The 27517-nt window shown below is 37.3% G+C and overlaps 1 protein-coding gene and 1 long non-coding RNA gene across 2 annotated transcripts in view; one reads left to right on the top strand and one right to left on the bottom strand.

Annotated features, from left to right (window-relative positions):
• Positions 1–27517, top strand: part of CHRM2 (cholinergic receptor muscarinic 2) — a 132283-nt gene that overhangs the window by 77391 nt on the left and 27375 nt on the right. The window lies entirely within an intron of this gene.
• LOC141578245 (uncharacterized) lies at positions 3941–5842 on the bottom strand. The gene is made up of 2 exons (XR_012508385.1): positions 5628–5842; positions 3941–4388 (listed from the first exon to the last, which is right to left on the bottom strand). It is a non-coding gene; the product is annotated as an uncharacterized LOC141578245 (long non-coding RNA).

Genomic DNA, 27517 nt, shown 5'->3' with positions numbered 1-27517 from the left:
TCTGTGTCCCTTTTCTGATTATTTATCCCCTGGGAACAATAAATTCATGGAGCTACAAACAACATAGAAGACCATATGAAAACCATGAAAGACCTTTTAAAAGGTAGTTGTGCTTGGATATATTTCACTATCCACTCTTTCATCCTGCTTAGTGTCCCAGGAAGCTGACCCAATGGACTCCATCCATGGGTTCTCTTGCCCTTTACCTGCCAGTTGGGTTCAACCAGTGGGAGGCACCAGAAGATCATAAAGCAAGAGGATAGTTAGATGAGGGTAATTACTTACTACCTTATCTCTCCTTCTGCCAGGTCACCATAGATTACTCTGTCCCTCTACTGAAGACTGAAGTACTTGTCCGGCAGCTCTCACCAGAATTACACCCTGGTTTCAGGAATCTCTTTCTTCTCTTTCCCTTTCAGGCTTAAGGATATTAATGACCCCTGCTGGTTGGTACTGCTGGTACTAAACTTTCTTTTCCCAGCTTCCTTTAGTATCTGTGTTGTAGGTGGTAGAATATATGAACCTGAGGCTCAGAATAGAAGTTCTAGGACAGAAGTATAAATTGCTAGTTGAAGTTGGGGATGGTGTGCAGAATAAGAAAGGAAAGTGGCTGAGGAGAGAAGCTCATTGGAAACCCCAAGGGAGTTCTCTCTTGGTGTTCTTGACATATTGCCCTCTTCCCTTCTCCTTATCCATGAGTATTTCCTCCGTTCAAGAATATATAATGGCTAAATTATAGCCATGGGAAGAAATAGAATGATCCCTTAATGGACAGAAACATAAGCAAAAATATTTTTTTAATTCTGACTCATAACAATAAGCCATTGCATATTTGAATCTGGATAATAAGCTTCATTATAAAATTTTTGACATGTGCCATGTGTTATGGAAAGAAATGCTTAGACTCCGTTTTCACTGATAACATTTCTCAGTGGCTGCTTCAATTGTTTTCTCCGCTTCATGGCACATTAATTTAAATGGAACAGGTCTTGATCTCTGTGATAATTTTCATTTAGTTGGATGTTAATTATTTTCACAGGTAGAACTGCAGAATAAACCATTTTCACAGTTTCCCTTATTGCTCCAGTAATCTCAACTTCCATTTAGTCATAAAAGAGTTTTAAGCATTTGTGTTTTCTTTAATACTGGGCAACACATTTTTGAGAAAAGCATTCACATTTCCTCTCAATTTCTCATGACCAAATTCTAAAATGTGTCCTGACAGCCTCCAGCACCAGCCAAGATATTTTATATTCTATCTACATCAATGCAATAATTAATTCAGTTCTTATAAATTATGTTGCAGATCCAAATAATAATGATGTGAGTGAAAATGGCACTTGTCATAACTATTCCTTTGATGTTTCAACTTGGTACATGTTTTCTTCCTTGGACTATCCCTGCCTTCAGCCTCTCCTGCTTGACTCCTTATTATTTCCCCAATGGCAGAGTCTCAAATTCAGTATCAGAATAAAATGGGATACATCCTACTATGTGCATTAGCAGCATATTATTCATCAAATGCCAACTATGACCTTTATATCCACAGCCATGATAGGACATGGCTTAGTTCACCATTTCATCCCCACAAAGAGTGTCTTGGTCTTTTTCTTTTCATGTTCTTAAAGAGACACATTTGATCCTGTCAGTCTGTGGGAGTCCTAGAAAGTAAGGTCATTGGTTTGAGCAGTTGGTTTTGTACAATTTTGGATTAACTACTCTCACACACTGAAGTGTGGGGAATTGCCCTTTGTTGCTAGTTCTTTTTTAAAACACTATCATAAAACTAAGTTGATAACAATTAGTAAGGACTGTTCTCTTGATGCTTGAATCAACTTGGCACATTCCACATATGTTACCTACGCAAAGTGTTATAAATCACCATATGAACACTAACTACACTGTTGTCGGCATATATAATGAGTTTTTATTTTAATTTCTTTGTTATATATTTTACTTTACTTGAGTGAATGGTGATAATACATCCACTGATATTTGTTGAGTGTCTTTTCACAACCTTGTACCATTCTTGGTGTTAGAAATAACTCAAAAGGAAAAATGTTAAAATTTTCAGTCTACCCTGGGTAGACTTTTGGTGGGAAAAGGAGAGATACTATAATTGTCATCATAGAGAGTAGAATTTAAAAAGAATTTTGAACAAGGAGGGTGATCCTGTGAAAGGATGGAATCTATTTCAGGATTCTGGAATGGCATAGAATATAGCATATGGCCTTTACTAGAGAAAAAAAGAGAAAGGATTCTTAGTCGGTGGCTTTTTTGTTTTAATTCTCCCTTGGTTTTTATGGATTCTTTTTTATATACTACTTCTTTTCTGTTTGAACTATTTTCCAGATGATCCTTAATATAAATGTACTGTTTAAGGGGAAATGCCAACTCTTAGTCATCTAGAAAAGCTGCTTCACTCTGACCTAAGATTAATGGGTATAGATAGTAACAGGAAGCCCAGATTGGAAAAAGATCTGGCTTCAAACTTCTCCATGATGGAACACTAATATATATAAAAGAGATTGAAGTGGGACTTATCGGTTGTAAAAGGAGACAGGAAGCCTCTACCCACATTCCCATTCCCCTTCTGTCCAGAAGATTTGAAAATTACTAGTATACTTCTCTGTTGTGAGAGCATCCTCGTATTGTCCTTTTTTATTAAATTAATGGGGACTACTGACACAGGAGCCTCAGCTCCAATCCCTTTGCCTGTGGCTATACAGTCAGTTGCCAAGAGAGTTGCTTAATGTAAACTGAAATGTCAAATCAATGTAGACAGGGAACAGAGAGGGGCAGTGGGACCATAAGAAGTTTAGGGGTATTTTTTGCTTCTGCATTTATTGTTATTGTATCCCTTGTCCCACAAGATGTGTGCAAACAGTAGAACGATGACCCCTCAGCAAACACTGGCCATACAGTGCTTGGAGGTTACATTTGAGGTGGTGTGCGGTTAGCCCTGTGACCCACTGCTCAAGAAATCTGGGGAGACTCTTCTCCCTTCGAGTCTCCTCAAGTATGCCTAATGGAAAAAGTAGGTATTTTGGAGGTATTTTGGCCTGGGTTGACAACCATCTTGGCTAGCCCTCTAGACCAAGTGCCAGAACTCCACTTCAATTTGTGCCAGGTAGGCAACACAGTAAGTCAGGAGGTCACCCAGGGCAGGAAGCCAGGGTTTTGAACGGCCGTTTCTGTGCCTGTCCAGCACCTCTTTTGGAGGCAGCCCACTCCTATCAATATAAAAGCTGTCACTGTGTTTTTTCCCTCTAAAATATCTCTGTTAAGGAACGAGCCAGGTAGTTTCATTATTGGCAAAGTATTCAGTGTTCTGATTTCAAGGTTGTTGACTTACTATTGAGTCTACTGAGTAGATGATCCTGCAAGTGAACCAGAATCATCCTCTAATGGTGTCTCTAAACAAGCTGACAAGCACGTAAGTCAGAGAAAGAAGATGAGTATAATTATTTGCTATGCAACTACATCAGTTACATCCTTAATATTATGAAAATATTGGATTTTTTTTGGACTACTGCCTAGTGACACCTGAGAAGTGAATCAGGATCGCTGACAAATAACAAAATACATGGGAACATATATCAGATATATAGATATAAAGATATCTGAGAAAACCACAAGACATACACCAGGACTGTGTGCTCAATATTCTATTAAACTTCTAGTGTCTAGTCACCTCTCAGTCAGTTGAAAAGTTGTTTTTTTGTTTTACTGAATATAAGACGTGTTTTATAGAATTCTAAAGTCAATTTTAAAATGTTATGACCTCTTAGTGACTTTGATTACTTCATAAGAAATTTTCATTTCTAGACTAAAATATAAAAAGTTTAATGAAGCCACATCTCTCATTAGCCATAAAATTTTATCAATTCAGGAAAAATGTTTATCAGTTCACTAAGAAAATCAAATTAATGTTTGATACTTTATGGACCAAGCTAGAAGTTTAATGACTGAATATTTGCTGCTAGATCACCAAATTTGGAAAAACAATAATCATTCCCTGTGGCTGCTTGACATTATGCAGTCTTTTCAATTTGGGGACACATTTTGAAGCTGGTTACACTGGTATTTTAAATAATTCTTCTAAATTTCTTATGAGAATTTGGCAGATTATTAGTTAAGAGCACATTTGCATGCTGATGGGAATAGCCAGGTGAGAAGGGGAGGGGAAGATTAGTGGAGAGACATCTTGGAGTAGATGAGAGAAGGTGAAATCCAGGGAACAAGGTAGATGTCCCCAGCTGGGATGCAGAGATGTCACCCTTGGTAGTAGCAGCTTGGGCAGAGTTCTTGACCATGGTGCTTGCAGCTCTGTCAGTGGCAGAATGGGGACAAGTGGACATTTTCTTTCATTTACCTCTGTTTTTTCACTGTAAGAAGAAGAACAAGGTCATCCACTGGAATTGAGAAGAGTAAGGAAGTGCTGGGGTTTGGAAGAGACACAGATATATGCAATAGTCCTATAACGAACGCTGGAAGGAAATGGGCCACCAGCTCTGTCTTTAACGCTTCTTCAGTTGACAGTAAATTATTATTACAGAGTTTTAAGAATTTGACTGCATGCCTCTCAGTACAGTCTGAGGCCCACCAGTCATTCCCTTGCCTTTGAAAGATGTCTGGAAAAGGAGGCTGAGAGACTGTTTCTTATGTTCGAGCCCCTGAGATCCTGAACCTCTTCTGATGGCAGGTGAACCACGGTGACCCAAGTGGTCCTCCTTGCTTGTTTACCCTTCACCTCTCTTCTCCACATGTGACTGACCAGCTCTTCCTCTGAGGTTCTTACCTCTTCCTTCTCTTCATATTCTCTTCCTTCTATCTTCCTCTTACCATCCTTTCCCAGACTCCTTTCCCTCCCTCTTACCTCTAACAGTGTTCTCTGTACACATCCTTCAGCTTAAAAAAGAAATGGAGAATTTATCCACCATAAGTTTGTACAACTTATAAATGAATAAATGTGCATCTACAACTGAACTAATTTTTATATTAAAATAAATCCCGAAGTATACATTTTAAAGGGGGCTGTGCCCTTTTGCCCAAGATAAATGATTTGGGTGAGGGAGTAACAAGAAATTTGTTTACTGAGGTAAGAATGCCTGAGAGAAGCAGGTCCTGACATCAGGTTCCAGGATTGCCAATCCAGCAGGCCCGTTCTGAGCTCCGTCAAAGGGGAGAGACAGACATCGGTGCGAGAGCTGTTAGAAGAGCTTCACAGTGTCCCCAGAATGTGGAAGATGTGCTTAAACACGGAGACAGAAACCAGCACCCTCATTTTTCCATTCTGGAGATTTCTGAAGTGGGTGATAAGGGACTAGAGCTTGCGTTGAGGATAAAATTAAGGGTGGGGGACTACTCCACCCGTCTCTCACAGCCTCATGTAGTACAGATAGTATCCCAGGGGTTCCTGAGGCTCCAGGGGAAGCAGAACAGATCGCAGTGGGGGAAGGACAGGAGCTCAGCGGCTGTCCTGGAGCCAGGCCACCAAGCAGCTGTGCCCCAACCTGAGAGGGGGTGGAAGGAGGGAGCTCTTGCTAGTGGCCCAAGACAGACAAAACTACTTCTCTGTAACTGGCTGTTAGGAGATAGAGAGGGCTGGAATAAAGCTCACTCACCTGGAAAACCACCCGTGTCATCCACATAGAGACTGCCGCTCTGACAGACGTTGCCACAAGCCCAGGGAACGAGCCTGCAACTAGGACCCACCCCTACAAGTGCAGGTGTAACAAACTGCAAGACGAGCTCCTCCTGCCCTCATCCCTTTTCCTGACTCCAGCGCCAGAGGAGTTAGACCCTGGGCACAGAGGGAAACAGTGTCCCAGAGCCAGAACACCACCCTCACTCATTCCAGAGTGCTCAAGTAGGAGGAGGAGCCACAAACAGATCAGGATCCAACCCCACTCAGGAACCACAGGATTATTCCCTGGTGACACGGGGTGTCTTAAACTGGAGTGGACTAAATTACAGTCACTGAAAACGGGTGGGATATTCCTCAGATAACCTTAAAGAGTGACTTGACCAAGCATGGTTGAGCTAATAGTAATAAAATATTTATAATTTCATGTTTATAGCTCACTGTGTTAGACTCAATAAACCAATCTTAGAAGTATAGAAATAAACTAAGCTTAAAACAAAGCCTTTAAATTACTGTATTCTAAAATGTTACCCCAAGAGAATTTTATGCTGATGTGTCATCAACCAAATTGCTCCCAATAAAAATATTTTTAATTGTACATTTTAAATGAAAGCAAAAAAGTTCCTTTTCAATTAATAAATAAAAAGTAGTATTTTAAGATACTTATTTTATTTTTTTCTCATTCTTTAAAATTTGTACTTTGGGGTATATTTTAATGTAAAATTTAAGACAGGAGTAGATGTACATTTATTCATTTATTTATAACTTACGTAAATTTATTGATGAGTAAATTCTCAAACTTTTCTTTTTAACTAAAAGAGATACCTAGATAAATTCTGTTAGAAGAAAGAGGTAGGGAAAGGGGTCCAGAAAAGGAAAGATGAGGAAGGTAGGAGAGGACTATGAGAGAAGGAAGAGGATGGGAACTCACAGGAGAAGAGCTGGCCATTTACATGTGGAGAAGAGAGAAGAGCGTTACAGAGGGGAAGAGAATGAGGGGCAGCTGGCATGAGGACTTGGTCACCATTGTTCACCTCCCATGGGTTCTAATCCCAGAAGCAGTTTAGGGTCCAGGGCACACACTTCAAAATGGCTTCTCAGTCATCTTTTCAAGAATCTGTAAAAGGTAATGGAACAGCTGGAAGTCCTGGGACGGACTACACTGAGGGGCATATAGTCAAATTTTTATAACTCTGGGGTAACAATATTATTATCAACTGAATGGGTAGTAGGGGGTGGGAGGGGGAGAAAATTAGGTAAACTCTAAATAAGAACAGAAAGCTATGCACTGGTCTCTGATGTCATCTGTTAGACTTTTCATATTCAAATATGAAAACATCCTTTCAACTCAAAGTTAAAGGAGAAATATAATTTTTGAAAAGAGTGAGAATTTCATTTACCTAGAATCAGTTTGTCAAAAAAGTACACACTTAAAAGATACGCTTCACCTGCTAGAGAGTGGAATTGTATTGGGAATAAAAAACATCTCTGTTACAAGAGCCAGTAAATGTCTAATGAAAATGTACATTTATGCAAAGCACTTTCTGTACTATGGAGAAACCACCTCAAAGTGACTCAGAGTTCACTCACAGAAAAATAAACCCCTGAAAGTCAGCCAGTATTTATTAAGGGCTTAAAATATGCTCAGTGCTGTAGTAGGAATGATGGTGAATGTAAGATATAGTCCTTATTTTCAAAGAACTTACCCATTTGCAAGTAAACTGAAGGTAGAAATTTCAATATAGGCTTGATGCAGTTATGATTAAGCACTTACGTTATTATTCACAGAGAGAATGCTACCCACTTAGTAGGACTGAATTTGTGATACTACATTGAAGAATGAGAGAAGGGAGCAGAAGTGTGCATCGGGCGGGGCGGGGAAGGGAATTACTTTTGAGGTGAAACACTGTCTTAGAGTTCAAGTAGAGCAAAACAAAAAAGAAACAGAAGGGAAGAGGGCAGAAAGTTTAGACCAGAAGAAAAGAGAAAAGAGATAAAGTGAGGACAGCCAGAGTAATGGAGACCCTGGAATGCCGGAATGCTTGCCCAGTCCCTTTTTATTTTCCATTAAATAATAATGTATCAAACAAGCATCTCATAAGCACCATGCATGGTGATGAGCAATGAAGAAACAGAGTTAAACAGCATACAATCCCTATCCTAGAAGAACTTGGAATTCATGGGAAACATTGGTTACATTGCAGTGGGAGTGATTCGCCAGAAAAAGGTGTTCATGGGAGCTCAGGAAGAAGTTAATTTACTGCATGTTCCAAGATATGAAACACTATGTTTTGTTTTGTTTTAACCAGTTTTTCTTTGTGTGTGTGTGCTACTGCTATTTCTTTTTATTAAAGTATAGTTAATTTATAGTGTGTTATTTTCTGCAGCAAAGTGATTCAATTTATATATATATTCTTCTTCATATCCTTTTCCATTATAGTTTATTACAAGCTATTGAATATAGTTCACTGTGCTATACAGTAGGACCTTTTTGTTTATCTGTTCTGTACATTGTAGTTTGTATCTGCTAATCCCAAATTCCTAATTGATCCCTCATCTCCTCTCCCCTGGGGTAACCATAAGTTTGTTTTCTGTGTCTGTGAGTCTGTTTCTACTTTGTAAATAAGTTAATTTGTATCGTATTTTAGATTCTACATATAAGTGATATCCTGTGATATTTGTCTTTCTCTGTCTGACTTATTTCACTTAGTATGATAATCTCTAGATCCATCCATGTTGCTGCAAATTTTTTATGGCTGAGTAGTATTCCATTTGTGTGTGTGTGTGTATGTATGTGTATATATATACATATACCACAGCTTCCTTAGCCAGTCATCTGTTGATGGGCATTTAGGTTGCTTCAATGTCTTGGCTATTGCAAATATTTCTGCTATGAAAATTGGAGTGCATGTATCTTTTCGAGTTAGAGTTTTCTCCAGATATATGCCCAGGAGTCGGATTGCTGGATCATATGGTAACTCTATTTTTAGTTTTTTGAGGAACCTCCACACTGTTTTCCCTAGTGGCTGCATCAGTTTACATTCCCACCAATAGTGTAGGATGGTTCCCTTTTAAGATGTTCTATTTTCAAGGATGAAAATAGAAGAAAAAGTATACTGAAATTAATGTATGACATCAATTATTCTTTGTTCAAGACATACTTCCCCACTGATCTAGTGCAGATGTATCAGCTGTGGTTCATCTGTTCCCACCTAGAGGCATGGTTTCACTAACCAGGGATCTTAGCCCTGATTTCACATTACAATCACCTAATACTAATGCCTGGCATCTCATGCCTGAACAATTAAATCAAAACCACTTGGGTGGAACCTGGGCAAAAGCATTAATTTAAAAACTTCTCCAAGTGATTCTAATTTGCTTCTGGAATTGAGAACTACCAGCCTATATGTATAGACTGAGACAGACTCCTGCCATAGCAGAAGTTATCAAAGATTTCTGACTTGGTTCTGAATGATGTAAAAGAAACAGCCTGCTCTTTTAATGACACTAATGTATTTTGATTGCACTTCCCATTTGTCTACTGCACTGTTTGGCTGAGTCCATATGACATTTGATCACTGAAATCGATTTTATTTGCAGAATATTCTTATTTTGAAAGTTTGGCTATTCACTGCTGGGCCATACGTATTAGCCACAACATAGCTAAACAGATAATTCTTTCTCAAGTGTATCTAGTGAAAGAAAGTAGATGCTGACAGTATAATATTTTCATGAGAATATAATTTTCAAATAATTTGTCAGTATAAGTTAATTGCAATCTCTAAGAAATGAATATATTTAATCTATCAATGTATATTTTAAAGAGAATTAGGAACACATTAAGAGCCTTTATATAAAATACATTTATTTATTGCTATTTAGCAGAACACTTCTACTTCATCTTTTTCTAATGCAGATTTTAACTCTTAGTCTCCTATAGATTTTTGTAGGCAATGAAGACGAACCCAAATCTTAATATTCTGTGACCTCTGTAAGCCCATAGAAGGCTGCCGGGGCCCTTTGTGTTATGGTCCTCAGTTGGCCTTGGCAGTTTAAGTGCAAAACAATTTTCAACTGTCTGCCTGCAAGAAAAATGTTAGAAAATGTTAGAAGACTAGTGAGCGTGGTCAAAATGCTTTCTTCTTTCTTTGTTCGGTCTCCCACAGGAAATACTGGATTTCTACCTCACTTTCCTTTGCAGTTAGGAAAAAAGCAGCTGAAAGGTCCATTAAGACAGAGTTGCCCCTGCCTTCACAGAGTATAGGCAGAGTATGCCGTCCATAGGGGTCTGTAGCACAGGCAGCAAGGTACTCAGTCCCTCTTCTCTCTGTGACATCTATTCTGTTATCTTACTTCTCCTTTCTGATCAATGGAACAATGACATGTAATAAAATAATTGATAACAGTTTATTAAAAGTAACCAAAAGTAACCTCAACTTTCTGCTTACCTTGAAAGGAAGTAAGCTCATTTCCCTTCAGAAACTTTTAAGGATAATTTGAACAAATCATTTTCTGAGTATTTTAGAGTTTTCTAGATATTGAAAAACTTGTAGAGTAGGACTTATAGCTGACACAATGCCACAGAAGTTATGCTTTGTTTAAATAAAACATATGTTATATTACATATATGTGGAATTTCTGTGTCAAGAATTATATTAAAATACATACAAATATTGAATCAGTATGTTATACACTTGAAACTAATATAATGTTATATTTCAAGTAGGTCTCCAAAAAAGAAAATTATTTTAAAGTATAGAAATCTATATATAAATATAGAGAAGTATTGTGATGAGCTTTTAAATTATAAATAATAGAGAAATGGAAGCAATAGTGTTTAACTTATGCAGACTGCCTGGTCAAAATGCTTTCTTAATCCAGATATCCAAGCTGATGCAGAAACATGTATTAAGGATGGGAGCATTCAAATACCTACATATTGATTAGGAGTCAATTTTGCTAAATAGAAACAATATGAAAGGCAATGTCTTGTTCTACTGTCAATTCCATATCCCAAAATTGAGGAAGCAGTAAATGAAATGGCTACTGTGCATTTACTTCTCATTGAAAAAAGCAAATTGATAGGCAAAATAAAAGCCAAAATAAATTGTCAGAGAGAGTAGCCATCCCATTTTATTGTGCATAATAATAATTAACATTTTGCAAAAAAAAATTCAGAAGTGAAGAGGAGATGTAAGTAAAATTTTATGTTCAGGTGCTCTAAAAGAAAAAAATAGCTCAAGATAAATGGAAGGCTCCAAAAAAATAAAATGGGAACAACACTTACAATTAAGACAGTCATGATGAAGAAGAAAGTGAAGCTCCTATAGACACAAAAATAAATTTAAAAAAGAGGTTTCACCTGAGTTGATATCACAGTTCTCTAAACCAGACTCCCTGTGGCCAGCTACAGAGGTCCTTATTATGATGAGTTCATGTATTAAGGGGATACATATACAAATTGGGATGTGAAGCATATAGACAAAAATAAATACAAAAGAATGACATGTTGGAATGGTAGGAATAACATTTGGAGGAAAAATACCTAAAGAGCTAAGATACATTATTAAAAAAAAAGAGAGAGAGACTGAAATATGTGGCAAAAATAACCACAAACCTTTATTTGGAGAAAGAGTTCTAAGAAAACTCTGGGTCCTCTGCCTTTTAGAGTATAGTGTAACTTTAACAGAGTCCCGCAGGGAAATGGAACTCAGAAAATACTGCTCTGCTTCCACTTTTCTCTGATGGAGAATATACTGTAAACTAGAAAGGGCAGAATAACAATTGAAGCCAAAAAAGGAAAAGTTACCATAGAAGAGTCTTGGTGGTTTAAATTACAGGCTCCTAAATATTTGTCTTCTGTAAAATGATAATAATAATAATAATTAAAACAAGTTAGTTGAATTTTTAATAACACTCTAATTTAAAAGAGTGTCCTTTATTCTGGTGTTATTTTCCTCATTTGCCTTTGCATGTTTCACATATTTTGTTTTTCTTTTAATGAGATGGTAGTGATGGTAGATGTAAGTTAGTTGTAATGTCTTTATATAATAAAATAAAAAGCAGTGTCTATGTGATTATTATGTCATATAATGTAAGTCAGATGCAATGTTCTTTATAGAATGAAACAAAAAGTTAGCAATATTATAGGTTAGTTCCTGTTTTTAAGTTTTATTGGGCCTCAAAATCCAAAAACCCGAGAGTAGCTATATTTTTTTTTCAATGTTTAAAATCCCTTTGAGTAAAGAATAGATGTGATAGAAATCAAAAGGGTAGATATAGTCGTATAGCGTTTTTCCTGCTCTTGTCCTCTACCCTCTTGTTCTCTCAGTTTCCTCCCAGAGAGCCAATGAATGTAATTAATTCTGTACATAATTCTTCACAAATTCTGGAATTTGCATAAAAATTGCCTGTGCTTTTTACACAAATGGCAGCATACACAACTAATCCATGCCTTGCTTTTTTCACATAAACTATAAATATCCAAGGACATGGGAACTACTATTTTAATTATATTTTGAGCAGGAAATAAATATAGATATTAAAACGATTTATGGATGTGCTTGTGGAATCAGTGTCAGAAGCTCTTAAAAATGCTGTAGGATGAAAGAAGGGTCATAACACAGGAAGGATGGAATGTTGACTTAATGTTTCACAAAGCAGAAAAAGAATAATTTAAAAACCTACATACTGGTGAACTTGATACTAGTCATGAGCAAACTTTTTATTTAGACTGATGGCTTAGGCACAGATTGAAAATTAGGGTCTCAGGATGACTGGAAACAATCATGAATTCATAGCACTGTATAAGTAAAAACTTATCAAGGTTTCTGAACTGATACAACAGAAGAATGTCATATGTCTTGCACATTTTGATTATAACTAGCCGTTTGGCAGTATTTTTCAGGATCTGTGTTTGGGCAAGACTATAGCAGGTAAGGAGGATAAAGTGTAGCTCAAAACTGATTGAGCAATTTTATCCAGAGAAGAGGAATTAATTACTTCTTGAAAGGACCATAAAGGCTAACTTACCCAAAGTAGACTGTTGCAAGGTTTTGCCTATTAGCATTTTATCAATGCATTGATGACAAAGTGGGTGTGATAAGCAAATTTATGAATAATGCAAATATGGGAGGAAAAATGAATATCATATTAGAGTAAGAATTTAGAAAAATTTTGACCTTATGAAACAATAAACAAATTAAACCAGAATTAAATTTTGAAGGAGTTCAAAATATCAACTATCCAAGTACAGGGAAGTTGATCTGGTTAATAATTTTTATAAAGAAAATCTGGACCTTTTTTAAGTTAACTGCAAATATAGCCTTCTCAGCACACATTAAGCCTGTCCAACTTGAAGATGGGAGCTTTATTGACATCTATAAATCTTCCTTTCTTATATTTCCTCCCTTATGTTATTTCTGTTCTCTAGTTCTGTAATTTCTATTAGATGTTCCTTGGCCCGTTCTCACTCACTGTGTCCACGCTATACACTTAGAGTTCCCCTAGAACTACACTGCGATTTCCTTTCTTTCAAAATATGATCAGAAATATTTCCATCTTTTAAGAGTTTTGTAAAATGATGAAATAAATTATAGCTTTCTAGCTCTGTTGTGGATTCACACACACACACACACACACACACACACTTATGTCACGTTATGGGAGTTTGAGAAGTAAGAAGGGTAAACGCTATGTTCAATTCTCTGTTGTGATCCAATATCCATTAGCATAAACCAGTAACACCAAATGTGTTCAATGATCATATAGGCATTAATGGAAATATTGTGCTCAAGGAAAGAGCAGTAATATTTTCACTCACTTGCCTATTTGAATGTTATACCCAGTTCTATGTAGTAATATAGAAATAAAGTTATATGAGGAATGCTTGAAGGTAATAGATATCTTTTGCTTAGAAAGAGGCAGCAATAATCATCGTCAATTATTTGAGGAGATATTATGTAGAAATTAAACATAATTTAAATATCTGCAGAAAATAGATGTAGAATCCGTTTTCTTTTTTTGAAGGGCAAGGTGGTGGACTTCATTTCAGAATAAAGAATAGCTTCTTAATAACTAGATCTGTAAGAAAGTACAATGAGCTGTTTTCAAAGTTGAAAGCTTTCCAGCATTAGAAATGTTTAAACAAAGACTGAGGAATGACTTACAGTGAGTATTTTTAAAATAAAACATTTATTTAGCTAATACTACCTCCTAACTTTCTGATCCCAAATTGCCTGTTTCTTTGGGTTCCGTATATTCTATCTGGCTCTAGATTAACGTTTGTTTCTCTTACCTGGAGTCATCTGATTCCTAATCATCTGACCTTACCTTGCACTCTGATTTCCACGTGCCTCCAAATCCTTTACTGCTTATTCAATTTTGACCAGGTGCCCTGCTCACCTCCAGACCCTGAAAGTATCCCACTTCAGATTTTCCACTTGATTTCAAAAGCCTCATCCCCAAACCATCTACCAGGTTTTAAGCATTGTTTTCAGTAGGCCTTACTTGAATGCTTATCCTCTGCCCAGTGTTTCCTTTCATGTCCTGGTTCCCACAAATATGACATCATCCCACTTCATTATTATAAGAGCCTTCTCACTGGGCAGTGCCACCAATTTATCTTCCTCCTGTTTGGGACCTCTTCATTTCCCATAAACTAACATGCACCCTTCCAGCACATTAATATTTCAAAATGCTACTTTAATGATTGCTTATCTTCCCAAAACTACTGTTTCAAAACCAATGTTTCCCAGTAGCTATGGGATAAAGCATACATTATTCAACTTGGGCTGCCATAACAAAATACCATACACTGGGTGGCTTAAATAATATAATTTTTTTCCTCACAATTCTGGAGGCTAGGAGGTCCAAGATCAAGGTGCTGACCCAGTCAGGAGGCTGCTAACAGCAGCTTTCTCACAGTGTCCTCATGTGGAAGAGAGAAAGAGAGTTCTTTGTTATCTCTTCCTATAAGGGCACTAAGTACCATCATGAGGGTCTCACTCTCATGACCAAAGCTAACCCTCATTACCTCCCAAAGACTGCATCACAAATACCATCCCTTTGGTGGCTGGGGCTTCAGTGCATACATTTGAGGGACACACAAGCACTCTGTCCATAAACAAAGTGTGTCTTTATGGTTTGGTTCCAAACCATACATTTAGTTTTATTTCTCTGTACTCCTTTACATACTTCCTCTTCTTCAACTAAATCTGTTCATTCACTCTTTCTTCATGATATCTTCTGCTTTCATGTATTTCATGCAAAATATACCCCTCTTCGATTCTTCAAACCCTACTCATCCCTAGCATGTTATATTTCTTCTATTATTCTCATAAACTCTTTCAATTCCATATTTTATTTAACTTGCACATGACTACACGGGGCAGGGACAGATAATTCTTCCACAACTACATGGAGTTCTTCCTTAATGCCCAGACCATGTCTTAGAGCTCTTTGTACTGAGCACTTCGGTCTCAAAAAAATAATTTTGGGCTTGATTCACCTTCAGTCATTCATTCAACAGCATTTAATGACCACCTACTTTGTACTAGTAAGCTAAATATGATTCTCTATCATGTGATCTGGTTCTCGAGATTTTTTACCCCTCTGAAAATGTCCATGTCAATATTTAGAGGAAAAAGAGCATTTCTCTTTTCACCTTTTTCTTTGTAACTTTACACAGTTAGACTGTCTCACTCACCTGCCTCACCACTGACTCTCAGAGATGTTGCTTGTGCCATAAGCCTAGGGTCACCATTTTTTCCTTCAAGTTTCACTGTGAGACAGAGATGTAAGGTGAATACAATGTTCTTTTAACTTCCTCGAATTTCAAAACATCTTAGGAAAATAGTTGGAAAATTTGGGCAAAATAAATTAATTCTTTGTCTTCTCCATCCCCTTAATTAATCTTAAATTTAGCCCAGCATCTGGCAATAGTAAGCACTGAAAAAAATAGATTGGATGGTGAGTGAAGTAATTCTCAGGACAGTTGCTGAAATCTGCCAGCACAGTGACCAGAAACATTAGAATAAGGACCGAATCTCAGAGATCATCTTGATCAACTTGTTGATGTTCTAGGTGATGGAGCAGAAGTTCACAGAAGCTAAAATGTTTGCTCCTGAGTCACACAGAGAGTAGCCAACGTAGATTGGGACTTAGATTCACTCTACCCTCTCCCTGTACTTGTTCAACTATATCCCACAGTTTAGACCACCCTACTTCAATGAGTTTAGGTGGATAGCTTAAAGATACACTGAAGGAGTTTGGGGAAAATATAACAGAAAAAGGATGGTTATAAAAAGACTCAGGAAGAAAAACATGTAAAAGGAAAGAGGGTAGATTTACTTTTTAAAAAAGCAATTGCTGATTGCTATCTTTCTTTTATGAGTTTGGTAAAATTCTGCATTAGAAACAAAGGACAAACTAAGAGTTTTGTGTTCCTTACAAGCTTCAGAGTCTTTCTTTTTTCTTTTCTTTCTTCTTTTTTTTTAATCCACTACTTGCGTCTGTATTTTTGGTGTTAATCTCTAAAGGGAGGAAAGAGTGGTTAAAATCTGTGAACTCTATGTTTAACTATTTGAAAACTGCTGCTTTGTTTACATGATTCTAAAAAGGGCAAAATGGTTTGACTGTTTTGTTACTGATTGATCTGATATTTGGACATTACGCATACTAAGCCTTGGAGGAATGGAAATGCAGCTGCTTAGGGAAATGGCTGCATGACTCTTTTTTTACCCTGGCTTCTCTGCTAAAGTTCAATAAAGGCCATCTTTCAAAAGCACGTAAATCCACTTACAGTTGAAACAAAACCAAAGGATTTATTTTTTTTATGTGAGAGTAAAATCCTTATTTATTTCTTAAATGCTTCTTCTACCTTCTGCCTTGGAGGAGTTTCTGGTATCTGTGTTCATTTTAAACCTGTCTCATCTGTCCTCCTTCTTTGAATCTCTGCCTTGTTTTGTCCAAGCTGGAGGATAACAGCGTCTATTACTTTATATATCTTGTTTCCAGAAACAATGGCCTGTGGCGCTTCCATTATTTATTCTCTCTCCTTCTGTCAGTGACATAACGGTCTGCTGCTTGCCAAGAACTTTGCTTTTCCAGGCCAGTGATTCCATTCCCTCTAGCATTTTCTCAGATTTAATTTCTTGGGAAAGAAAAAAGAAAGAAATTATGGCTGATAGTTCTTCCAAATGGAACTCAGCTTTGAATGAACTAGGCTGTACTTTAACATATGCTTATGGCCAGTATTTGAATTGTTGGTGAAGGTGTAGTGGTGGTTGTGATGGCGGTAGGTAATGGTGGGGATAGTGGTGGTGGTAGTGGTAGGTAATGATGGTGGTGGTAGGTGATGATGATGGTGATGATTGTGGTATCTATTTCTTGGTCTTTTTTTCTAAAGAGCCAAGTAGTTCTTGGGACTATTTGATCCCATTATGGAATAACAGAGAAAAAATATGTAACAAAAGTTTAATAGTCTAATGTGACAGCAAATAACTTATAATCAATATACTATTTGTCTGATTCTCAAGAATGGAAAATAGTTAAATTACCTTTCTTGAGAATAAAACACTTTGTTATGTGGTCATTCTAATGTCTCAGCTCCAGTCTATCTTTATTGTTGTTGTTAATTTTCTTTATAGGAGATACTATGATAAACATAAGAAATAAAATTGGAGAGTGTCTTATGTTTATGTCACTTGAATAAATCAGTCTATTTATCAGAATGTACTTAATAAGCTTCTCCCCAACACTCAATACTGATTCTGTCACTGAGAAGATTATCCTGATCTTTGTTTTCAGGTCAGTGTATTTTAAGTCAAAAGATATCATATTCACTTATTCCATAAATATATATTGAATACTTTTTATGTCCTAGACACTGTGCTAAGAGGAGATACAGTGCTTATTCCCAAGCTCTAACGAGAACATGGAGTTGCAAACACCATTGCATAACAAGAGTTTTGTTAGAGTGGAAATACATAAAGTGTACTGGAAATCAGAGGGAAAAAATATCTAAATTTCACTGGTGTGGTCAAGGAAGGCTTTATTTGAAGAGGGAACATTTTAGCCAGTACTTGGAGGGACGATTAAAGCAATGAGACATTCAAATAGAAGGAACAGAATGCATGAAAACACACTGGCTTGAGTGTGTCTGCCTTATTACAATCACTGCATCTAACTTAGTGTTGCCATTGTGCACTATACACTATGTAAGAGTATGTAGTGTGGGAGGATATAGTACTGTCTTGAGACAAGTCTTGGTGATCAGGCAGAAGCCATTGCATGAAAGGTCTTGTAGTCCATTCTATGTTGGGGTTTTATTCTCTGTTGAGTAATTTTCAACAGCAGAGTGGCATTATTAAGTTAGAAAGATCATTGAGAGGTCAGAGTAGAGGATATATTTGAGTAAGACTGAAAGCAGGAGACCAGTTGGGTGGCCTTTTGAGGGTGAGATCTGGTGAGACTCTGAACTCATGTAGTGATGGTAATAATGCAAAAGTGGTGACTAATGTGCAGAATAGAATGGAGATAGTATCTTAAGAACTTTAAAAAATTTAAATGTGGAAAGATTTAAGGATGATTTCCAGGTTTCTGGCTTGTTCCCAGGACTGAACAATGCAAGACAGTATATAATTAGTTACTGAACTATGCGGTTTCAAAGATAAGTACTTTAAAGCTTATAGGAGTAAGCAATAATTGAAGAAGACTTCTTGCAGAAGGTGTCAGGATGTAAGTTGATATCAGAGAAGTGGTACACAAAGTCCTCTGTAAGAAAAGTAATTTCCTTAAGTGACTTAGAACTTTTTTGTTTCCTGCTTGTTTCTTGTGTCTGCTTGTTTCTGGAGGGTCACTTGACCCCCACAGAATTAGCTCTCCCCCTGCTCCTTACCCTGAAAAAGTAGGGTAAATGGGTTTAGACATGGCTTATAGCCCTTTCCCAAATAAAATTCTATTTCTAAGTGGAGAAATACATACATTCTGTATCACAGATCCCAGTAGAGAAAAACAGAGCAGGAAAAAAGGAAGAAGAAAAGAGCTAACTAGAAGTTATTTTCACAGACGATGGGGAAGAAGGCAGAGTAAGATTTTACTTTTTAGATTGGGAAAAACTAATCTGCAATGCCCCCAATAAAACAAAAACAAAATTCAACAGTAAAATAGTCCCACTGGCATTCTCAAATATTAAAATGTCATTTTTTCACTGCCTTCAAATAAGATCTATAATATCAGGGAGCAGATATTTGCTACATTGCTAGGAGTGCTATAATATTTCTATTTATTTTTATCTCTTCCTATGGGCTCCATTTTTGCAAGTTGGGGAAAAAAACATGTAAGATTAGTGCCCATAATACACGAGCCAACTGACAGAAACAAAACAAGAAAATAGAGTAGGGTGATTTATTCCGTTCTCTAACCATACTTTGAGTAGATCAGGAAAATCAGGGTTTCCAACACCTCTATCATGATGGTAGACCAGCACTTACAAAGGTGGCTCCATAGACTAGCTCCGTGAGTTGTTAAAGGACATTCTTTAGAATAAACCATTTCATTGTCAAATAAGGTGGGCAAAGTCACACTCCCAAGTATTTTCTTGAGTCATTACTTACAGTGCTTAATTTAAAATGCTGCAGTCAAGAAACCATTAATGTAGCTCATTTCAATATTTCTCCAAATTATTTGACCAGAGAATGTATATTTTCATTGGATACGTATTAACATCTTGCTGTGTGTGTGTGTGTGTGTGCGCGCGCGGCAAGTTTATGCCTTAGAGCATGGTTTGGGAGCACTATGCTAAATGAATCAATAAACTTATGGGGCATTTGAATGGAAATAGTTGAAGTTTCCTGAAAATTCCAATAATTCTTTTACATCTTTGCATTTGTGCACACTGTCCCTTCTCCCTAGAATGACAGTCTATCATTAGTAATCCGCCCACTCCCCTGCCCTGCTTGTATGTTGAATGAGACCTTTTCACCTCCCAGCTTAAAAGTAGTTTCCTGTAGGAAGCCTTTCCTGTTACCTCAAGACTGCATGGGGTGCCCTGCCTCTGATCATTCCTAGTACTGTGAACTAGCTCGACATTAGCATTTACAACTCTTTTACCTCTTTTTTCATTTGAAGAAATTGGTTGTGCCTTGTTCCCTATTGTAAACCTAGTGCCTCTCATAAGACCCAGTATGTGGGAAATGAGAAACATTTGGTAAATAGATGAGTGGGAAAAACAAAAACAAACAAAAAATTTTTTTCAGAGAAGCATATCCCCAGGCAGGTTTGGCTGATCAGGAAGAGATGTAATAAGATCCTAAGCAGAGAGATTTAGGGAATCAGAGTAAACCACAGCTTCCCTTTACCACTAGAAATTTATCCCAGAGCGAATGGGTATCACGTAACCATTAAAATGATGGAATTGATTCTAGGGGACATTAAACTCTTCGTCATGTGGACAAGAAAGCCCTTGGGATAATTTATTCCACACTTGCTCACGAATATGCTTTAGAGGGAAGCCATGTGCAGAGCTTCTTTTGGATTCCAGAGCAAACAGATGTTCTGTCTCCCACAATGATGCTGAGCTACTTAAAGTTTTTTGTTTTTTGTTTTTCCCTGAAGAGCCAATAGTAGTACACATAGTACAATAGGAACTTTATTCATTTTCATGGAGAAGTAACTACACCAGTTACATTGTCAATAGACTGCAACATTTCCAGGAACAAAACTCTATGAATGGGATTAAGAAAATGACCATCCTTGAGGGAAAGAAACTAGTGCTAGTGGATGCAGTCGGAGAATGAGGGGCGTTGTTCCAGGGACCAAGTGGATTCAGGCCTCGTTGTGAGACCCACCGCTGCAATGGGGAGTACAAGTCTCTCTCTTTAAATAAGCTCAGATTTCACTTGAATGGACATCTACCTCTAAGTAAAAGTAAATCCAAAGGCTCATGTAGAGACCTCCTCTGCAGTCACTAATGTTCAGCACCTCAGAATCTCAGACCTACATGACAGTAGACTCCCACATAGTTTCTCAGCTTTTCTTTTCCCTTTCACTTTGTCTTAACAAATAATAGGCTTCATGCAAAAGTTAAGATGCCAGCCTGTGCCCGGCTCACAAACCTGCTCTCTCAGATGTTACTTGGGCACGTTTTCCTGGCCACTTTCTCAGTTTACAAATCTGGAAAGCAGGGATGATAATAATATTACCTACGTTATTGAGCATGATCAATATTAAGTTAATTAGGTGCTTAGAAGAATAAGCACTAAGTGTTAGCTATGATTAATTTCATTGGTATTAATAATGCTAATATTTATCATTCATAAGGCAGTAATGTCACTCCCTCCCTCCTTTATTCAAAATCTAAGATCTTCCCAAATCTAAACTCCTAACCTTGAAAATATTCTCTCTCATATCATACTTTGTATCCCACTGTTCCTTGTTATGCTTTCCAAGGGTCAGCATGGAGATTCCCCAAGTATCCTCAAACATGCTTAGCCCTTAGCCCAGCCTTCAGGTTTTTTACATATGGTTCCCTTTTCATAATATATCCTGTCTTCTCTCTGACTAGTCAGTTTCTAACCATTCTTCGGGGTCTAGTTTCAATGGAACTTCATTGAAAAGATCATTCCCCTGTCTCTATAATCTTGATGCTTTATTTTCTGAACCAAACGAAACAACATTGTCACACACACGAACACTGATGTATATTTCACATAGATATATCTCAATACATTCATCTCAAAAAGACAAACAAGAACACTGTTATTCTTGAGTTGTTGAGGTGAAATCCACAGGTGAACATGTGCATTTCAACCATATTATTTTTGACCCGCTACTAGGATTTCAGGGATTGCTAGAATTAAGTTTGAAAGCCACCTCTAATACCTGCAATATCCTGAGTCATGATATTAATTTGTACCAATATTTGTGCCAATCTCAGACAGGATTACATTTCAGTCTTCCTAGAATGTTTCCAAGGAAGAACCTAAATCAACATCTTTGAGGTAGTTCCAGTGTAACCTAATTTGTTTATCTTACATTCAGGAATTGTTGTAATATGAGCATTTCCTTAAATTCCTTATGTAGTATTCCACCAGAAATGGCCGATATTAAAGTAGACTTGCTGAGTTATATGGGACTCAATTACTCTACAAATGTCATTGGATGAAGAACAAGTAAGGTTACATCAGTATTTTCCATATTTATATGACAACGGAAGATTTTTAACCAGTGATTTAACAAAATCTATAGCTTTTCCATAGTACAAAGCGTTAGAGGGGAGGGGGATCTTAAGAATAGATGATGATACCTCGTTTTTCTTCTCTTTTATGTAAATGAATCCTCAACAAATACAAGTGGCCTATCCCTCCACAATTCTAAAAATAAGTGAAAATACAATCAGCTAATTCATGACTCATTTAGGCAGTGAAGGAAATGGAGATGATCACCCTTTTCAGCACACCCTGAACCCACCCCATAACTGTTTCTTAAGTCCAGTTCATGTCTGTGGAAGTACCAAAGCACTTTCTTATTGGGGCAATTTAAAAAAATAAGTATAGAATATCCTGCTCATTTTACTCCTCTAGGTACTCAATTTTTTTCCTCAGAGACTAAATTATTTATATTGATACTTTCCAGTCTGCCATTCATTCTCTAAAAAAGTCGAAGCAATGTGCATATGGATGCAGTCCTATTATCAACAGAGTGTAAGCTACAAGCTCTCACTCCAGTGAGCTGCAAGGTCCTGGAAACAGGTTAGTTCAATTCATTGTGAATTGCTCAGCTGACTGCCAGATACAGACTTCCTTCCTTCTTATGTCTTTGGTTCATCCATTAGGATATCTTTGGCCAGTTAGGATCAGCTATTTTTGCCCTTCCATGATTTGCCTGATTCTAATTTTGACAGTGTTTATCATGTTAAAAATTTGTCTGAATGTCCAAAAACATTCAGCTAAGAAAATGTCAAACAATGCTTCCCTCAAGCCCTGGGGTGGGTCCGTTCTCGATCAGGTTCAGTCAGGAGCATCTGCATAATATAAACCTTACCTGGGTCTTCTTTATCTATAGGGACCCTTTCCAGTTGTCGAGTCAGTAGAGATTTTATGTTGTTCAAAGTCACTCTGATTGTATATGAAATACACACATCCTGTATTTGATTCAATTTGTTTATTAGGACATTCATTCATTCTTTCACTTATTGACTTAAATTCTAACTCTAATCCTGTGCAAAGTATCCCATACCCTGGTATTGAGCTAAACCAAACAAACAGATAAAACCAGAACAAACCACACAAAAATGGTCTGCTTTTCTACTCAAGTAAATGCATCTTCAATGTCCTTGACAGTTTCTTTCTCCCTCCAAGCAGTCTTTCTCTTTTTTTCCTTTATTTTTCATCTTCTCCTTTCTCCTTTCCTCCTTTTCCTGAAGTCCAGGTTCACAGCCCCCTTTCCTCTGTAGCCTTGCTCCAGACTAGCACCGGGGGACTGTGTTAAAACAGCAGATGCCCACATTCAGAACCTTTTTTTTTTTTTTTTTTTTTTTGCTGCAGACAACCATCCAGAGGTTTCCTCTCTTGCTTCAGACTCTTTCTAAACCCCTTCATCCCTGGGCTTCTGCTCCTTTCTTCTCTGACAGGGGCCGTCTCATAGCTTACCCACTGTTGCCCTACATTTGCACGCTTTGAAACCAGAGACTACCCCCTGCCCCTGTGCCATGCTGAATTAGAAGCCAGAAGATGGGTCTGGAGAAAATTTCTTTCAAAGCTATGCCCAATCTCCCTTCTAGTTATCTGATTAATTTGCACCATTCATTGCACAGCCAATGTTCACCTAGCATGGTCCTAGCAGTTGAAGAAACAGACTTCAAAGCCACTCAGGTGGACACATCTGCCACTGCACTGCACAGTGACCACAGCCAAACCCATGGACCGTAGGTAGGGCAAATGAAGAAACTGGACACAGGCGAGGATGCATCAATTAGGGCTACCGATGATTGTTTACAGGAGATCAGCCTCTTAAATTTGCATCCCTCCTTTTTTCAGTCATAAACAAATAGCCCTTTCAGGGGCCACATAAGTATTCTCTTAAACACATTCAGGCTTCAGTAGGTCCCTCTCTCTTTCAGGGACGATGTATAACACTCTTTACTGATCCCAAGAGTTTCAACATTTTTATTTCATTATATTTTTTTCACAAGCAAATGGGTAGGGAATAAAAAGCAGATAGATTAGTTTTATATTAGTTTTTTCCCTTCTAGAATGAGAAGGAATATGTGTATGTATATCACACTTTAAAGATAAATTCACAAATATATTACTTATATACCTACATATATGTTATATATAGACACAAATCTATATATTCATTCATCATAGTAATTAACACTTATGCAATGCATATTGCTTAATGAAATATTCAAAATGCTTTACATCTATCATTTCACATAGTATTTCTATCAAATCTATTAGCTTGGTACCACTTTTTCCATTTTATAAAAGAGGAAATTAAGACACAGGGATGCTTTGCAATATTGAAAGTCACGAAGTCAGGAAATGATAGAATCAGGATCTAGTCCTCATTAGTCTGATTTTAGAACTCGTTCCCTTGACCACAATGCTACACTGACTGCATATTTTACTTATTTATTTCTATACGCATTACTGGAAAATCCATGCTGTAATAAATGATATTTACTTACGAATATTGCCTTCATCTATCTCCTCCCATTTAATATCTTCTTTACTTTTATTTAATGTTGAAAGACATGAAGGAAATGTAGTTACTTAACTTATTCAAGGTCAAACAGTGATTGATGTCTGAAGTAGAATTCAAACATAGGCCATCAGGATCTAAGGGCTGTTACTGTCTCAGCGGGATACATGGTAAATGCAGACCTATGCAGAGCCAGATGCTTAATTGAGAAGCATTTTACATAATGAGAATAAAATCTACCTTGTCCTGCAAGCTCACAGCTAAAGATACACATCAGTGATCTCCACAGTAGTCTCATTAGCCTTTTGTAAGGAGTTCAAGTCCCTCTGCTATTTCAAGTTCACACTGATGATAAAAATGTGTATGTTATCTTTGACTTTTTCTCCTTCATCTCCTACGTTCAGTCATACATTGAAAAACCTAGTATCTCTTTTCCATCTCTACCATTTCTGCCCTGGGTCTGTTCTTTGTCATGGATTCTTGCTGTGACCTGAGTACTGTTCTCCCTGCTTGGGTTCTTGTCCCTTCAAATGCATCCCCTGCTTAATGGTCTTGTAGAATTGCTTAAAATACAAATGTATTCATTATACTTCTTTTTTTTTTAGAACCTCTCATCAGGTCTCCATACACTACAGCATAAAGTCAGATTCTTACGCAGGACACATGAGTGTTCCATAATTTAATTTCCTTCTAACTCTCAGCCACCTCTTTTCACCTTCCCAGATTCAATTTTGCACTTCCAGCACCAATGAACTTACATGCACTGCAATTTCTTGCCTCTGTAAATTTTCTCAGACTGCTCCCTACCACATTATCATGCTCAAATTTAGTTCTTACAGAAAATTGTTGAGATGGGTAACCATAATTATTCCATTTCAGAACATTGCCAGGCTTCAGTTAGCTTTCCGTTGCTGCCATCTAGAACTCTAGAGGGGATTCACAGTCTCAAAGATATTTACACAGACTAACAGTCTTCTCCTGGTTTTCTTTTTCTCTGATGGAAACTTTTCCTCTGCCATGTATGCCTGATATAATTATATGCATAATCAATTTTCAGTGATGCCATGTGAGGGGAACTTGGCAAATACATTTTATCATGAAAGCAAATCACAGTTGCTAACATTAACACATTGTATAGACACAATTTTAAGGTGCATAAAGTCACAATAACCCTTTGGCAATGTAGATATGTTAGACAATGTAGACAATTTTAACATAAGATACTCTTCTTATTTTAGAAATAGCAATTAATCTAGGTTGCCATATTAGGATACTTTATTAACCTCACCCTAAAGAAACTAACCACAGGCAAGAGACAAGTTATGCGTTAAGGTGTATCTGCTCTTCCAAGTCAAGTTGATTCCACGTATCAGGAAAAGGGTCCATACACTATGTTAAGCATATTGCTTAATAGGTCAAATTTTTCTGAATTTAGATATTCTGCCTGATATCAACAAGCAAAACCTCTCTTCTGGTCAGTACATAGGCTTTTGACCCTTATCTGTTGACTGCTAAAGAGATAAGCTTCATTTCGGCACTAAAGGAAAAAGGGACTTGTGGGGGAGGAGGAACCCAGAGGGACACGTGGCAGAGGCTGCCGCACTCATAAGGAAGAGGCAGAGAGGAAGGAATGAAGAGCAGGGGGAGACACGGAGAAAGTAACGCTTTAAAAAATTCTACTGTTGGCTCCAGAGGTGGTAGATCACAAATATATAGCAATATGTATGTTTAAGTTCTGATTGATGTATAATAATAATACATATGCAACCACACATAGAAAGCACAAAAAACCTTCTCTGAGTCAGCGGATGCTTACCTTACATGTGATGCTCATAGCTGATAACAAAACTAAGAGGAGTGAAAGAAGCAATGTAAATCAGTTTGTCAGTATGTGTGGTGTCCATAGGCAAGGCAGTGTACGTGGATTCAGTAGACTCGGTGATTAAAGGCAGCCTAACAACTAAGATTTTGAACTTGCGCCTCACCAATAATTTGAAATGTTTTCCCCGTACAATAGGTTGAAGTGTAATAAATACAGGCTTAATCTCTCTCTGCATTTCCTTAATTCAGGTGCACATTTGCAAATTTTCAAATTATTTCTAATAAATTTTACTGTTGGATTGGGCATAATATTAATTGTTTTCACAAGGCTTCAGTATCATTTTCTATACTCGATTATTCATAATTAAGAAGAATGTTACTTCGTTTGAGGTTGTGTTCATATCGTCATTGCATCAGAGTTCCTCAGAGAAACAGAGCCAAGAGGAGATAGACACACACAGCATTAAGTATGGATTTCATATTTGTGAATTCACCTACTTGCTAAAATTTCTTTATAACCCTCAAATCAATGCTTGTGGTGCTCTCATGGCATTTCCAGACATGAATAGAGCAGTGAAAAATTTGAGTTAACCTGACATACATGTTCCCAGCTGTGACCAAAGAAGGTGATGCTCTGTCTTCTTCTGTCCTTTACTTGGTCCACTTAGTGTCACATTTTTCTCTTTTCTGTGCTTTTTGTGGTGATTTTGCTGCTTAAAATGATCCTCAAGCATAGTGCCAAAGCGCTGTCTAATAATCCCAAGTACAAGAAAGCAGTCATGTGCCTTATGGAGAAAATACATTTGTTAGGTAAGCATTGTTCGGACATAAATTGCAGTGCTGTTGGCTGTGAGTACTTCTCCCAGGAGCAAGGTTCAGTATTCACTAATTTAGTATTCAAGTGAACTTTATAGAATATAACTAGCAAGAATAACAAAGATGTACTGTACATCTCTGTCTGTCTGTCTGTCTATCTATCTGTCTAGATTTATTTTGCAGAATTGACTCATGCAGGTATGGGGACCAGCAAGTATGAAATCAGTAGAGCAGGCCAGCAGGCTGGAAACTCAGACAGGAGTTGATGCTGCAGTTTTGAGGCCAAATTTCTTCCTCTCCAAGAACCCTCAGTTATTGCTTTTAAGGCTTCAACTGGTTGGATGAGACCTGCTTGCGTTGTTGAGAGCAATATCCTGTAGTTAAATTTAACTGACTATAGATGTCAGCCACGTGTACATAATACCTTCACAGCAGCAGCACCTGGATTTGTGTTTGGTTAAATAACTGGGTTCTGAGGCCTCCCCAAGCTGACACAAAAAAGTAATCATCATAGTTTTGTTAGAT

Source organism: Camelus bactrianus, chromosome 7, assembly GCF_048773025.1.
Source record: "Camelus bactrianus isolate YW-2024 breed Bactrian camel chromosome 7, ASM4877302v1, whole genome shotgun sequence".
Classification (NCBI taxonomy): Eukaryota; Metazoa; Chordata; class Mammalia; order Artiodactyla; family Camelidae; genus Camelus; species Camelus bactrianus.
Note: the sequence above shows the minus strand (reverse complement) of the source record. Positions and strands in the feature narration are given on the sequence as shown.